Here is a 16,093-nt window from a genome sequence, read left to right on the forward strand (position 1 = left end):
CTTTATCCCGTGCTTGTGACTCATTTGAAAAAATGTGAATGTAGTAGATGAGCCACATCATTAAAGGACTGTATGATATCCTGAAAAGTAGCTGCAAAAACATTAATTGACAGGTAAGAATGTTTGCTCCTTTGGCTCCAGAAAAGGAAGGCCAGTGATTAGAGCTCTTCAGATCTCTATCACTCTCCTGACACCACTTATGTGCGCTCTTACCTTCATAAATTCCTTGTAAATTGAAATCTGAGGATAATCCTTTATCTACCTGTGGAGAACCTGTTTGATAGGTCTTGAAGAAATCCAAGAGAAAGTGGGATAAGCTGCCAAAAAGCCATTGTTTGAGGTTCACTCTAAACTTTTGTAAAACGTCTTAACAACAATGAACCCTCCAATGAGGGGCAGACTCCTAGACAGCCAATATGGCTTTAAAGCACTGTTGGCATCCGATACCATCACTGGTAACCCCTTGTCATCAATGACTACACCAACAAACACTTCACAATTGATGATCGGGATCCTATCAACAACGTCATCATTGATGACATACTCCATCATCAACAAAGCACCTACAACCTACCGTAATCGATGAATACATTATCGATGACACCAAAGGAAAAGTCTGTCACTGCTAGCTCATCTGTGGTGGGCGAGTGCCTTTTGAAACGTTGCTCAGCAATGTTGTTGTTCTCCTACCTTCCAAGATCTGGATGTGAAGGGGAAGTCCCCTGATGAAGGGCTTCTTGGAGCAACAATTAACACCTACTCAGCTGATCACCAAATGCCATTGGAATGACAACGATGACGACAACTAAGTCAACACTAACAAGAGAGGAGACTAAGGTGACATTCCAAAGAAAAGGATGAGTCACATTGGGAGTACAAACATCCTCATTATTAAAAGTATTATGATGAACAGTATGGACAGTCACACGATCAAGAAGACCACATGGTCAATGTCTCTTTAAGCCTTATTTAACAACCTTTGTGTGATGGTGCTGTGCAGGATTATTATAATCCGCTTCCAACCACTTTGAACCCTACCATAACACCAGCTAAGCCCCGATCGGCTCCAACACTGCATCCTTTTGTAGTACCTCTGCCATCACTACTGCCTCCTATTCAGTCAAGACATGTTCTGAAGATAATTATGTACTCTTCAATGACGATGATGTGCTGCAGGAAGCAGAACATTTACATCACCTACAGTCCGGGACAGGTAAATTGGATGACTGTGGCAAATGTATCAATACACTGACTGACTCTCACTGAGACTGTCCACCAGATGACATAGCAAAATTCTATTCATTAGTGAAGAGCGTCCAAACATTTCTTTCTGTGTCTGTAAAGGACATAGATTATATCCTTTATGAGTTTAAGGCAGCACCCATGAAGTTAATTGCCAGTTCATTATTGACCATGCATGGAGAAAAAGGCTTACAGTTATGCAAGTACTGGTTTCGGTGTCTGTTCCCAGAACTGACAAAAATATACCGCTCCAAATTATGCTCAAACCTGTGGTTATGCAGGTGATGCCTTGCACAGCCCTTCCTTTCTAGGTAGGAACTAAAATGATAGCTTTGGGAAAAGAGTCTCAACTACAGTCGCTACATCTATCAGGAATGCCAATGCTCTGGCCGTTGATGGCCTTTAAGCCCATCACACATGGGTGGCCATGGCCCATACATCGTAATCTTACTACATGCAATAAGAGACTAAGCCTTAGCCAATCTCTGGGAGCCAGAGAGAGCTTCAGTGGCCATGGCAACCGATCTGTAGATGTTGCATGTACTGGGTTCTGCCAAATGAGAGATGCTGCGTTTCTGTGGCAGCAACAGTGATTGCATTCTACCTCATTTAAGCCAGATGTGCAACACCATATTTTGGATATGTCCTTTGATGGTGGAAAATGTGGACAAAGCCCTTTAGTCACTTCGCTCCAGTATGGACATGGCTTGTTCTCTTAGGGTGTTGCAGTATCCGCAGCAGGTGCCCTTTCATGGAGGAAGGGACAGAAACTGCCTACCGCATGTAGGCAATTTTCAGATTCTGCTTTCCACAGTAAACCCCGCTGTGCTGCACCCCACTACCTAACAAGTCACCTGTGTCCTCGTATTTGCTGTAACAAAGTTGTGTGTGTCTAAAGCCTGCTGACTACACATGAAGCAGACCCTGGCTCAGTGCATAATCTCCCTGAACAAAGACCTACGTGATGGTCAGGCCTTGCACTCAAAGCCTGTTGAAGACCATAGGCTACTGTGCCCTTGATTGGCTTTAGTGATGTCATCGATCTCAATGATGAGGACAATGCAATGTGTGATGTCACCATTGATGTCTTTAGTGGAGTTATTTGTTTAACATGAGATTTGTGGTGCATGGTTGGTGTAAGGGGGCTAGTTTCTGTAGTGTAGCACCCCATAAGTACCACATTTTAGTGGCTTTTTAAGTTGTGGATGGTAAATGTGCATAAGCCACTGACTTTATTTAGTGATATTAGTGACGGTCTTCATGCCTAAGTAGTTACGGCTAACACAGCTTGCAGTCAGAACACACACCTTTTCTTTTCCAGCAGTTCACTAATTTGCACCAAACTTTGCGCATAGTACAGAGTTCAGGTTTTATCTTCCTACATTTAACGCCTGTTGGTCAGAAGTTAGAAGAGATCCAACAACAAAAGTGTTGTGTTTTCCAGTTCACTTGGAAATCCCCACAAGCACCGTTAACTGCAAGTAACAAATTTGGCGCATTAGTAGCACTTGCCTCCATGTTCGTGTCATTTTTAGTTTGGCTTTTTTTTTTTACTCATCTTGTTTGAGCAGCAAGCAAACGCACAGCGCCCATTGAGCATGCACCTGCTATATATATATATATATATATATATATCTCTGTTAATGTTTACAAACATCGAACTTTAGAAACGAATCTTCTGATTTTTCCAGTGCTCACAAACCTCGGAGATTGACTGGAATCCCTCTAAAACAGGGGTTCCGAAAAATTTAAGAACCAAAACCTACTTTCTAAAATGACAAACGTTCTCGATCCACCTAACTGTACTAGACATGAAGAGGATTGATTTTTGAATGCAACTAAAGCATTGAGTGGTAGCGCATTGTCATTTACAGGCAGTACATTTTCCATTGAAATGGCCCCAAAATCTGAACTAACATACGGTTGTACTGATAAAACTATATAGCACACAATTAATAATGTGTGGAGAAAAGGTTTGTGTGTCTATTTATGATTTGCACATCAGTAGGCAAAGTGCCTTGATATGTTTGATCCTATTAAAGGCACCTTTATTTCTCAAACTTTCCAGACCCACCAAAAATCAGCTTGCGACCCATCCAACAGTTTGGGAAATACTGCCCTAAGCATTTACAGTGGGCAGCCATCTTGTTTCCCTTGCATTTGATTTATGAACATTAGCATGTTAGTAAATCTAAGCGAGGAAAACAAACACATATGGTTTGTGCTGAAAATAGATAACCAAAGGGTACTATGTTGTTTCCGGAGGTTAAACGTACCCATTGGTAAAAAGTTTTTTTTTTAAATAAATAAACCGGATGTTTGTGACTGTCTGGGGACTGGGGGGATGACAGCAATGGCAAAGCCAACATGCCTTGCTTCTTGCTGGGAAATGTTCGATAATTATGGTTGGGTGGTACCTTCAATGTCCTAGAATGAACATTCCACTGTGATGCTGCATCTTGGGTTGCAACAATAAGAAAGCTGGGAGTGAGATCTATTTGTTTAACAGAAAGCATTAGTAGAGCCAACTATACCCCCAGAAAAGTGTTATAAAAAGGAATCAGAAAATGAAGGTGAAAGGCATACATAGAAAAAAAGCATAGTAGATATTCAAATTGCCACCCTAGTGCACCTTCCCCAACCTGAGATGAAGTGTTGTTTTGATAACTTTGAGTTTTGCATAGTAGTAAAGCACTCATTTGATACAAAAAAATACAGTTCAGGTACTGCACAGGACTAACGTAAAAAGCACCATAGGACAAATACCCCAAAAGGAGACATGGTCACGTAGTACTATGAGGAATAAGGCTATTCCATTGTACCCCGCCACTTCCCCCATATACGTTCATGTTTCAAGGGACATCCCTTAGCCTCATACACTGGCCTCTTCTGTTGTGCGCACCAGTCCACACCCAGCCGCCACTGCGATACTGTAGAGGGAGCAGAAGCTCTCCATCTATCAAGCTTCGCCATCATTGTGGATGTTGCCAAAAGCACCCGATCAGCTCCTAGCCCCCTAGAACCCTCCAAGAGTCTGAGCAGCAACACCAAAGGTGAAAGTTGCACCACTGAGCCCAGCACATTGGACAGCTCACTCACCACATCGGACCAATATCGGATCATCAGGCACAACAATATCATATAATAGAAATTTGCTTGGGCACCTGAGCAGCAAGGGCAGGCAGGGACAGGGAGAAGGCCGGCTCGATGGAGTTTGGTGGGAGTGATGGAGGCACCGTAGAGATAGTAGGTCTGAATCAGGCCTAGCCTGGACAAAATTATGATTCGAGATGCCACTAGAGCATCCCATCAGTCACCATTAGTGATGAGAGTGCGATTGAAATGGGAGATGCCTTCCCTGCCCAGCACCCCCATGAGGAGTTTGGCCTCTAATGGACTGAACTCAGGAGGAGGGGTGTTGAGAGTTATGTGGGGGAAAAGAGCACGGCAAATCTGCAGGTATTTGTAAAATTGTGAGGGGTTGAGTACCTAAGTGTCCTGGAGCTCCTAGAGGAAACGAAAATGGGGCCCAGACCACACTTCACCAAGTTGCGCTATACCAGTGAGGTCTCATTTTCCAAATCCCTCCAGCGCCACCACCTCACGCAGCCATGTGCCATCTGTAAGGGAGTTTGAAGCGTGAGCTTGGTGTCCCACTGGGTATGTCGGAGCGCAGCCCTCCAATTGAGAAATACGACCCTGGTAACCACAGGAATAGAGACAGGGATCAGAGATCCATACAGCTTAGCCATAATCCGTGGGAATCCCAGAGAAGTCAATTCCAACTGGTAGGTGGGATCTTACCAGCCCCTGCTGAGCCAATCATGTATTACCAGAAGCTAGGAAACTAGGTAATAAAGATAAAGGTTGGTCATCCCCAAGCCACTGTTATATGGAGCGCAGTAGCCAAGGGCCAGACAAGGCCTGCACTTATGCCAGAGTCCCCAGCCTGTCCAGCTCTTGAATCCACCAAAGAGGCAGGAATATTGGGAGATTCTAAAAGACATTGAGGAATCTGGGCACCACCATCATCTTATAAAGGGCAATCCTACTCATCACATTTAATGGAAGGGATTGCCCCCTGCAAAGGTCCTGTTTAGCTTTCTGCGTTAAGGGTCCGATATAAAGAGACCAGGTGAGTTACGGATGAAGTGCTACCCATATGCCCAGGTACTTGAAACTGAGGTGTAGCACTGGCATTGTAGTCTTCCAGGCTACGCAATCCCAGACCGGATCCAGGGGTACTAGAACTGACTTGGCCGGAGAGAACTAAGGCCTCCCCAAAGATCTGAAGGATCTGAAGGCAGCAGGGATTGCTCAATATAGGGTCCGCCAGGAAGAGAAGGACATCATCCACATAGAGCCCCATGCAATCCTCATATCTCCCTCCCCACTGCCATCCCCACACCTTGACAACTCAGCAGAAGAGGCGGGTCAGCAGCTCAATCGCCAGTGCAGAAAGGAGGGGGGCAGGGGGCAACCCTGCTGGGTCCTCTACCTGATAGGGAATTCACTGGAGAGCATACCATTGATCTGGGCCCGTGTGGAGGGGTTGGAATACAGTAGGCGGATGAATCTGCAAAAACAAAAATCAAAGCCTGCTTTCCTCTGCAGCACACATCCAAGTAGGTCCAGACCAATAAGGTCCAGACCACCGTGTCAAATGTGTTCTTGAAATCGATGAGTAGCGGGGTTAAGTGAGGTGAGAACAAGTGACGGTGGGCCAGAGCCACATGGAGCTGCCAGAGACAGCGTCGCATGCTCCTGGTCAGCATAAAGACGCACTGGTCACGGTGTATGAGCATGTGGAGGACCTGCTTGAGCTAGGTGGCTAGGAGTGTAGCAGAGAATTTCTCCTCCCCGTTGATGAGGGAAATCGGACGATAATCCAAGCAGGAGGTTGGCGGGAATTGTGTCTTTGGATTTACTATAATGGTGGCAGTATCCAGCTCGGGTGGAAAGGACCCGGGCGTTGACACTTCATTAAAGAGCACTAGAAGCCAGGGGCGTTACCATTTATTGATACGTTGTATAGTATTTGGTAGAGAACCTGTCTGGAGCGGGAGTCTTCCCAGAGGCCACAGCAGAAACGTTGCACCCACCTCCTCAGCCAATAGTGGCTAGTCCAACAGCTGCATCTCTGAATGAGACAGCCAAGGGAGAGGCACCTCGTGCAAGAGTAGGAGGTGGACTCAGGTTCCAATTTTGGGGGTTGCTGCATACAGGGGCCTGTAATATTTGGTGAACGTGTGCACTATATCCGAAAGAGTCTGATGGGTCTGTCCATGTTGTCTGTAATTTCAGGTATGTTTCTATTCACCTGTGGGCGGCAGGCAAGCAAGCCAGTACAATAGTTTGCTGTTCTTGTCCCCACCCCCTATCCATAAACCCTTGCCATCAAAGCACGCCAGATTTGTTAAGCAGCTTCAAGTGACTGAGGCAAATTTCCTCATACACCAAGGACAACTGCTGGGATGTGTCTCCCTGGGGGTCAGTTGCAAGGTGCGTCTCCAAGTGGAGGGCTCAGGCCTCCAATTGGGCCAAGCATTGGGAGCAATTGCATTCCATCTTCCTAATGCAACCCTCCCTTGGTGTAGCCCAGGATTGTGGCTTTACTGGCAGCCCATAAGGTGCCGACTGAGCGAACCGATCCCTCATCAGCTTGGAAGCACGCCTTTAGCTCGCCCTCAGTTGCCTGTGTGTAGGATTTGTCTTGGTGGTACCAGGCATTGAGCCACCATATGGGGCCCAGGTCCCCGGTGGGGGAGCCAGGACGAAGAAGAAGAGGAGAATGATCAGATATTCCTGTGGAAGGATCTGAATTTTGAACACCTCACACCAATCTGGAGGTGGCATGAACAGGAGGTCTTTCCAGGAGTAGGTGTGGTGCGCTGCGGAGGTGGAGATGTATTGCCGGCAGCAGAGGTTCCACACCCTCTGTACATCACAAAGTTCAAGAGTAGAGGTCTAGTTTGAGAGGAGGTGAGCCCTGGCCCAAAGTGCACTAGAGGGGTAGTCTGTGGCATCTAGGACGGGCACCACATTGAAGTTGCATTCTACCATCCTTAGCCCCTCTGGAAGGGCCAGCAGTACCTTGGAGAGGTCTCTGAGGAGGGCATCTAAAACCGCTGAGGGTGCATAGGCACATACAAAGTTCATGGTTTATCCTTCAAGGATTCTGGTAAGAGCTAAGAAACTGCCTTGAGGGTCAGATGTCACATGAGTAACAGACATGGGGATGGAGCGCTGAAGCCAGATCGCCACCCCTGGGGACCTTTGTCCATAGCCAGAGGGGTAGACCCTGTCTTAGCCCTGGTGTGCCAGGAAGGAACAGCGGTTCCCCATCAGGATGGTCTCCTAAAGTAGTAGGGTGTCTGAGAGGAAATGGTGTGTGTACCTCAGGACCGTGGTGCATTTCACACAATCCAACAGCCCGTTAACGTTCCAGGACATCAACTTCAAGGACCCCATGTCTGCGTGAAATAACTGCACGCAGACCAAATAGATGGGGAGGACTGGACCCTGTGGAAGCGTCCTCCAGGCATTCATCCAACAGGTGTGTGAATGGGCAATTTGCCCAGGGTATGGTATGGAAGTTAAGACAGAGATGTGTATCTGACTGCAGTGCAAAACATATGTTCAGGACAAAACAAGAAAAACCCTCCCTCTTGACAAGCAAATAGCACATAATCCCATTGCCCCCCCAAAAAAAACACGCCATAGTTCTACCCCAGAAACATCTGTCACACAAACTAGAAACAAAAGCACAACACAACTTTGTATCGGGAACAGAGTGGTGGACCCCTCTATAGTGTAGGAGCAGATGCAGCCATCAGGAGGAAATGAGTACCAGGCAATGCAGGACAGAGCCCGATGGATAGGTCAGTGTCCGCCACCTGCTAAGTAGGAGTGGAGGCCACAGTTCGAAGGCCATCCTGACTTGATAGGGTATCCACCACAGTGGAAGGCAGGGAGGAACATGAGGCAGATGGTGGTTTGTCCTGCCCGTCAGGAGACAGAGTAGGTGAGGTGGGCCCCCGGTGCCCCACAGCCCTGGCGGGGGCAATACCTCTTTGTTCTTAGGTCTGCAGCCATCTTTGCCTTTGCAGGGGGCCTGGTATCCTGGAGGGGGCACCTGGGTCAGTGAATCACATCCAGCGCGCCTCTGGATTGTTGAAGAAATTAGTCCTATTTGTGTGTACAACTCAATCGTTGCCGGGAAAAGCAGTCTATAGGAAAGCTAAAGTGCATGCAGCTTCTGTTTCACCTCTGTGTAGGTGCAACGCTAAAGTTGTACCTCCCTGGTGTAGTCTGGAAAGGAGGGCACCTTGGCGTTTCCACATCTAATGTCTGGAGGAGAGCAAGCCTCTCTCAAGATAGCATCTCTGTCTTTGAAATTAACAATGCTGACGATCATAGGTCTATGTGGTGCCCCAGGAGATGGGTTTGGGTGTCAGGGCTCTGTTTGCCCTTTAATCTCAAACCAGGGGACAGGAGATTAGTGGGCATCCAGAATTTGAGCCAGGTTTCAAGAAATTCTGCAACGTGTAAGGGTTCCACGCCCTCTAGCATACCCACGAAGCACAGGTTGTTGAGCCTAGAGCAGTTTTCAGTGTCTTCCGCACAGTGGTGGAGTTCTGCTGTGTGGGAAAGAAGTCAGGAGATCTGGGATTTTAAGGTGATTACATTTATTTTCTACTGTGGACAGGTGGGTCTCAGCGTCAGAGATTCTGTTCATAGCGTTGCGCAAATCCTGCCATAAGAGAGCCACATAAATATTTACCTCCCCAATCTCGGTTTCCACAGTGGCCTAACAGGTGTGGATGGCCTTTATAAGAATGTGGCCAGATCACTATCTGATGACGGTGGTTTGTCTATCCCAGTATTTCCTGACTGTCCAGAATAGATCAATATACTACGGGTCTGTCCAGGACCCATAGTATATTGATCTATTCGGGCAGGCAGTGGGCCTGTTGGGTTTGTCTTTGCCCGTGGCGGTACTAAGGCAGGACGTTGTATCAGACCTCCAGGAATGACCCAGCTCGCTTGCCGCAAATGCAGCAGTACGAGTAGCCAGATCGTGTGACAGTTGCCCCAGTCTAGCTCAATTCCATCTGTGAATGAGTGTATCAGACACAGGGGAAGGGTGTGAGAAGGTAGGGTGTGGGGTTGAGCAGGATTCACCAGCACAGACCAGGGCACCAGTCAGCCCGTAACAGCAAGAGCACCGAGGACATCAGACGCGTGAGAGGCAGGAGCTATCTCACCAATGGTATTGACTTCCAGGGAGGCCGTAGCACTTGCAGTCCCACAGAGGATCCTGGACAAGGGGTGCCCGCTGACTGGGGAAGAGAGGGGTTCCTGGCTGCCTCAGGAGACCGCTCTTACAACCATTGCGGACGGGGCTGTGGCTCCACACCCCGAAGATACGAGCAGCTGAAGAAGTTCCCGGTCCTGGCCCTAGTCTATTCAGTTAAGGTACACAGCACCTTCTATGAGGGACAGGTAAGTAGATAGCCCCCGCACACCAATCGCAGGATGAAGAGAATAGCAGAATGTTTTGCAGCCTTAAGATTGTAAGCAGATGTGCTGCGCGGGTCTCAACTATTGCAGCCAAGGCTGGCTCGATTGGTGTTAAAGCTATAGCAGGCTCTAGTCTTTGTGGAGTTGCCCCAGTCTCCAGGGCTTACAGGCCTCAGATCATCTGGATTTCACTGACACCACCCCAGGAGCAAAAGTGAACCCGGGGGGGAACCCTTAACAAGAAGCTCAGCGTCAGCAGGGAGGTGCCTCGCGTTATGTTCTCCCCTGGCTTAAAGTCCACATGGCCGGTTGGGGCCCCCACTAGAGCTGTTGACGTACCTGGTATCCACGAGAGAAAGCAGTGTCCACAAGGCCGCGCCGTGGTCAGGGCGCCCGCCCGCCACCTCTAAATACGGGTGTGGGCCGGCAGGCCAAGCGCCAACACATACGCTAGGCAGTGGCTGGAAGATCCACTTGAGGCCTCTGGAACCACAGCATCGCGGCATGCCGCTTCTTCAGGGGAAGCCGTGGAGCCCTGCACCTGGGGCAGGGGACCCCCGTCCCACAGCAGTTGAACCCCGGTCAGACGGACGAGGGGCAGGCATCTGGGCACAGGTACAGATAGTAGGGCACCCACCATTCCCCCCAACCACCTCAACCAACAACAAGGCCGGCCATGCCACCCCCAGGGCTGAAAGATCCGTGACGGCCTGCTCCACAATGTGTGTAGGCCCTGGGGGGAGGAGGCAGAACGAGGGTTCGGGGTAGGGGGCGATCCTGCAGGCAGGCTGTAGTCAGAACTTCCCAGCAGCAGTCTCAGACGTAGAGCGAAAGCAGCAGTACAGGTTGCAACTCTCAGGGGGTGCAGCAGTTTAGCAACAGTGATCACATATGGGCCACCAAGTTGGGAGGAGGCAGGAGCTTCTTTGTGTGGTGTTCACCCAGGGCATTGTCTCCGCCGCCAAGGGAGGCATCATGCAAGGAAGGTCCAGGGTCAATAACATACAATGTTACAGAGCAAGGGGAATCCTGATGGCAGCGGATGACTGAGGGGTCTTGAGCACTCTCAGAATGCGACCTCCATCTTGATGCTCCAAGCTACGCCAGTATTATATCATAATTTAAATAAATATGCTTATGTTGATAAGTGTTTTACAGTTTGAAAGTGGTGTGTGCTTAGTGTGTATGAAGTTGTAGTGCAGGGGTTCTAATTGTAAAAGGATAATAATGTATTCTGATAGGCTATGTTTAAAAAAAACTTGTGACTAGCTTAGATTCTTTATAAAAGGTTAGTGTAACTGGAATGTGCATTATTTGTGTGCAAAGCAGATTGTTTAATACTGGGTGGTTATAAGTAAGAAGAATTCAGTAGTTTATGTTGGCTAGATAATCGTGTGTTTTTTTGTATAACAGCAGATCAATAGGGGCGAAACATAGACAAAAAGCTAAAATGTGTGGTGCATTTTAAGAAAGCCTTTGTGTGCGTACATCTTTACTTTGTCAAGTTTTTAAAGCAACACATCATAGATATATTTGATGGCAACTTGCGCTCTATTCTGGCGCCCTTTAAGTTTCTGGACCAAATTGCCCCTAGCCATCACTGCGCACCTTCTTTCAGGCTCTTGACTCCTTACTTACTGAGTTTATGTGGGGTAATGGCTGGCACCGAGTGGCACTATTGAAATTGCAATTGCACACAGGAGAGGCAGGACTGGGCGCCCCTTCTTTTGCGGTGTGCTTCCTCACAGTCCCGCTCCAATGGATGACCAGATGGGTTGCTCGTCAGCCAGAAACTGCCACCGCTCCCCTCAGCCCTGCTATCATCAGAAATCTTCCTCGCCCGACAACCACCAGATGCCTCCAAATGCACTGCCAGAACACGTGCCCTCATGCGTCAGGTGACTCCATATGCTCCGGAATTCTCCTTGGCAGGTCTACCAAAATGTCCTGAGATTTATTCTTCCTTGGCCTTACGTAGCTGGCACAGCTGCTCCACCACTACGATCGGGGATCTGTTCCAGAAGGCCGCCTGCTCTCATTTGGACAACTACAGGAGGACTTTGGCCTCCCAGCGGGGAAATTCCTCGTCTGCCGTCAACTAAATAACACGTTTTTCCAACTATGGCACACTCGGAATGCAGAACCCCCAGTGCACTCAGTACTCCAAATCTTACCTACCGTGGATGAGGGATGACGTTTTATCACGTCTCCACAAGGCCCTTCTCAGTTACTTTGGGATTACCTAACCCTCCTGCACAACAAATAGGAAGAGGATGTCAGGAGGGTATTCAATGATAAAGAATGGACACGAGCGTTGACTTTTCCTCACAAAGTCACTTGCAATGTGAGATTTAAAAATACTCAGCTTCACATCTTACACTAGCCGGCCCTAGCTGCCAGGTGGACACCACAGACCTGCAACGCATGTCATCGTCATGCCCCGCCATTCACAATTACTGGCAAGGCATATACGCTATTCTGCAAGAGGTCAGCGCACTCCCAGATTTAAATTCCAGGGAAGCCTGCGCCCTCGGCATTTTTAAACGACGGAAGCGGCATGTTTGGATGTAATTTCCCAGCTTAGCTTTTCTACTAGCTAAAGAACACTGAAAGGGCCCACAGGCCCGTCACTGAAGGCATGGGTGGGCGCGGAGAAGAAATGGGGGACCGCTGAGGGCACAGCTCTTCGCTATGAGGCCCGGCATATCGGTAGATGCCCCATCTCTCCTGAACGAGGTACCCTGATGTTGGAGTTTGTCCAGCTCACCTCACCTGATGATTCCTCCCCGGCACCCCAGCACCATCACCCACTGCTTCACCTACTAGTTTAAACACCGCTCTTCAACTCATTTTATTCTCCCACACTTGAGCGGTCTCCTTGTTTGCCTGAAAACACCTGCTGTGTGAGGCCGCCCTCATTTGCTTCCCCCGTGTCCTTTATAGCTCCAGAAGACCGTGCTATTACCTTCCCTCGCCCCTTCAGTGTCTCTGTTTCTCCCCTCCTGTTCTTGTTATTGTATTGGGGAGACTGATTTTGTAACTGGCTCTACATATGAACGCTATCACTATTTCTAGTCAACTATCCTGTATTCTCTCACAGGCAAAAGCTACACATTGAAATTGTTTTCGTGATTCTCTGTATGTAAAAAAATAAATAAAAAAAATACAATCTTTTAAAAGAAAAGAATGCATCATACACAAAACACGAGTATTTTTGTTGCGTCATACACTATCAGCGAAAAGGTTAACTGCAACATGCTATGGTGCAGCAATGTGCAACAAATTACCCTATGTGGTAGGGTAATTAGTAACTAACAAGGTGTCATTGAGATAGACTGGGGCATCGAAAAGCATCCACTTCCTAAACAAAACTGGCATAATTCATCAAGTATAATGTCCTAATGTCAGGAAAGTAAATATACACCTCGAGTCACAGTTATAATGTCACATCTGTAGTTTAAAAAAAAATCTTGAATGCCCCATCACTAAAACCTAATAGGACAACGTAACAATCCATGAAGTGTGGGTCCTTGATGGACAGTCCATTCAGGCAATGACAACCAGTGAAAAGCACATGAAATCGAGTAGATGAAAGGGGCTGCTCCAAACTTCATTCTTTCTATGTACTTCCTATTGTACCTTTTTTATTTTAAGAATTGATGGCATGGAGTCTTACAGATTCTTAATACTCTCTGTATCTTGACCTAAAAAAAAAAAGCAGTGTTGTAGCTTGAAAGTCAATGATCCATTATGCATAGATGGGCAGGAATTGAACTAGCCAGCTTGTGAAGATATCTCCTGGTCTGTGTGATATACTGGAGAGAGACAAAAAGGAAAAAAGACTTCCATCCTAGGACCGAAATGTGGAGGTGGTTGCAGATACACCCCAGCCTTGCCATGCGCCCCAGGAGGATTGTGTTGGAGCACCAGGAAACCTTTTATCGCCACCCTCTGTGTTGTCGAAGAGAGGGGAAAGCGAGATTCCAGGGCCCTCTTCTGAAAATAAATTTCACATTTTCAGCAGGGCAATTAGTAGCTGTCCCTGAGAAAAGTGCCCCCCGTTGCCTTCCCTAAAGACAAGAAAAGTTCTTTCAGATGCCAAAAGGCAAGGGGATTCTCTTTGCTACTTTTAATGGCACCACGTCCTCAATTCCACCAACAGTTAGTTGTAATCCATAATTTATTTTTCTTAAAAATGTTGGGTCAATTTTGAAAATGTAATCTTTTGTATATTTTTACATTTAGGTTTCAAAATGATCAGTAAAGGCTAAGCCTTGTACTTTCAGCTTAGAGTTCACTAAAAATAGTTTTGTACACCGGGTTTGAACTCGTGGCCCCTGGGCATAAGTATAGTGAGCATAAGATAAAAAAGCAAAAAAAACTGAGAATATATGGTTGGGTATAGCGAGCAATGTAACCAACGCCATGCTCATGACTTTACACTTTATTGGTGAGTATGTCTGCCCAACTGTGTCTGATTTATCTGTGATGCTTTTTTTGGTGAGGGACCTGAACATAGGCATCTTCCAGGTCCAGGAAACATATAAATCCCCTTTTCAGCAAGCACCATTTCTGCTAATGTGCTCATGCTGAAAGAATGCTTGCAGCTAAATATGTTGACAATCCTCACATCCATGGTAGGCTGAATGCCATTGTACCCCTTCTATATCAGCAAGCACATAGAGTAATTCCCATGGTTCCCCTGTGCCTCTCTATCACACCCTTGTGGAGCCTGAACTTCCATCTGAACCTCAATCTTCCGATTGCTTGTGAGATTTTGTGATTTAACTGGACATGGAGGCTTTTTTATGAAAGCCTGGTTGTCCATCCCCTATTTATCCTGATCATTTTTCCTTCAGCGTTCCATGAGAAATACCCTGTTTTTGCAGAGTGAAAGTCTCATGCCTCCATGGGGGTTGTCACACCATTTCTGGTTGTTGCCCTTCAGTTGATACCCTGCTCTCTGTGGATGCTTAGAGGACCGAAACTCTGGTTGGATCTTTGTGGTATGGCAGTGGCAAGAATATCTTGATACGGTAAGCCTGTCTCTTGCCCTGAAATTACATCAAACGGGTCACCAGCAGCATTCCCACTACCTGTTGGTATTAGCTTTGATGACTTCTTCTGCAAATGGATTCTTGCCAACTATGGTGGTGTTTAAACAGGCCTGAATCTATCGTATCAGGGATACTTTAATTCAGTGCTGGTATACTATCAGGATGAGCTTTACATTGGATGCATACCGCAGAAGCAGGAAGAGAAACATCTTTGTCATCTTTTCGCACTGTTGTCTTCCCTTGTCAGGCAAATGTTGGCACCACCAAGAAATCATATTGCTCACACCCAGCACTTCTGCATTAGCTGGGTCAAGGGACTAAGGTTACCAAGACTGTTCGATATCAACCCCATAGCTCATCAGAGCTGCGGGGTACACTCCATATTCCTGACCACTTTCTTCCTCTATAAAGAGGTTTTCTAGATCTTGGCCTGTGAGCAAGGAGTTGAGGGCTGCAATGTTGCTCTTTTTCTTTACCTTCCTCTCTTCATGCTGTCAGAGCATCTGCTTGAAAGACTTACCATATTGTATTCCAGAAACCACTAGCTGTATGAGGTTGACTTCTTCAAGTCGTTCAGGAACCTTTTTCTCTCCAATTTAGTTTAAGGGTATCGGCTTATAATCTTTACTTTTCTTACTTTTCCTCTTCCCTTGCCTCTTTTTTTCAGAAGTATACATATCCCATTAAAACCATGTTTACACTACAACGTCAAAAGCAGCCCACAACGTTGGGACCTAATTCGGTGCATTTCAAAATACATGAAATAGTAACTGAAAATGAGTCTTGTTCTGAGTTTAAGCTACTCTTGAGAACTTCCCATTTAGTTATGTTTGGAATGAGCATAATTCTTTCACATCTGCTTTTATCCTGATATCATTGCTTTCCTTGAGCTCTTGAGCCATTTTAAGATTACCTTGGTATACTTTAGAAAATGTGTCTTCAATACCAGTACTGGAGTGTGGATGGGGGGTCGCCAGATTTATACTGTGGGACAAACATGCTGTTAAGTCAAGATACAATATGTTTGTGAAGAAAGAAAGTGGGAATTTTGTGGCTTTGTGAAATTTTGACACCATATAAAGGGCAGCAGTTTGAGGAGCTGACTGATGTAAAAATAAACTTTCCTGACAGCTTGTCCATCCTTCATTGTGAGCAACGTTGACCAACGTTATCTAGCAATGTAATTGTCTTTGGTGAAATCTTATGTTAGCCTTTTAATTGAGGAGAAGTTTTCACAAATTGTACAGTATATCTTCATATTAACTGGTTTT

General features: G+C 46.7%; 1 protein-coding gene across 7 annotated transcripts in view; it reads left to right on the plus strand.

Annotated features, from left to right (window-relative positions):
• HVCN1 (hydrogen voltage gated channel 1) overlaps nt 1-16,093 on the plus strand; it is a 264,968-nt gene that overhangs the window by 230,973 nt on the left and 17,902 nt on the right. The gene's annotated exons all lie outside the window — the stretch shown is intronic.

Source organism: Pleurodeles waltl, chromosome 11, assembly GCF_031143425.1.
Source record: "Pleurodeles waltl isolate 20211129_DDA chromosome 11, aPleWal1.hap1.20221129, whole genome shotgun sequence".
Taxonomy (NCBI): Eukaryota; Metazoa; Chordata; class Amphibia; order Caudata; family Salamandridae; genus Pleurodeles; species Pleurodeles waltl.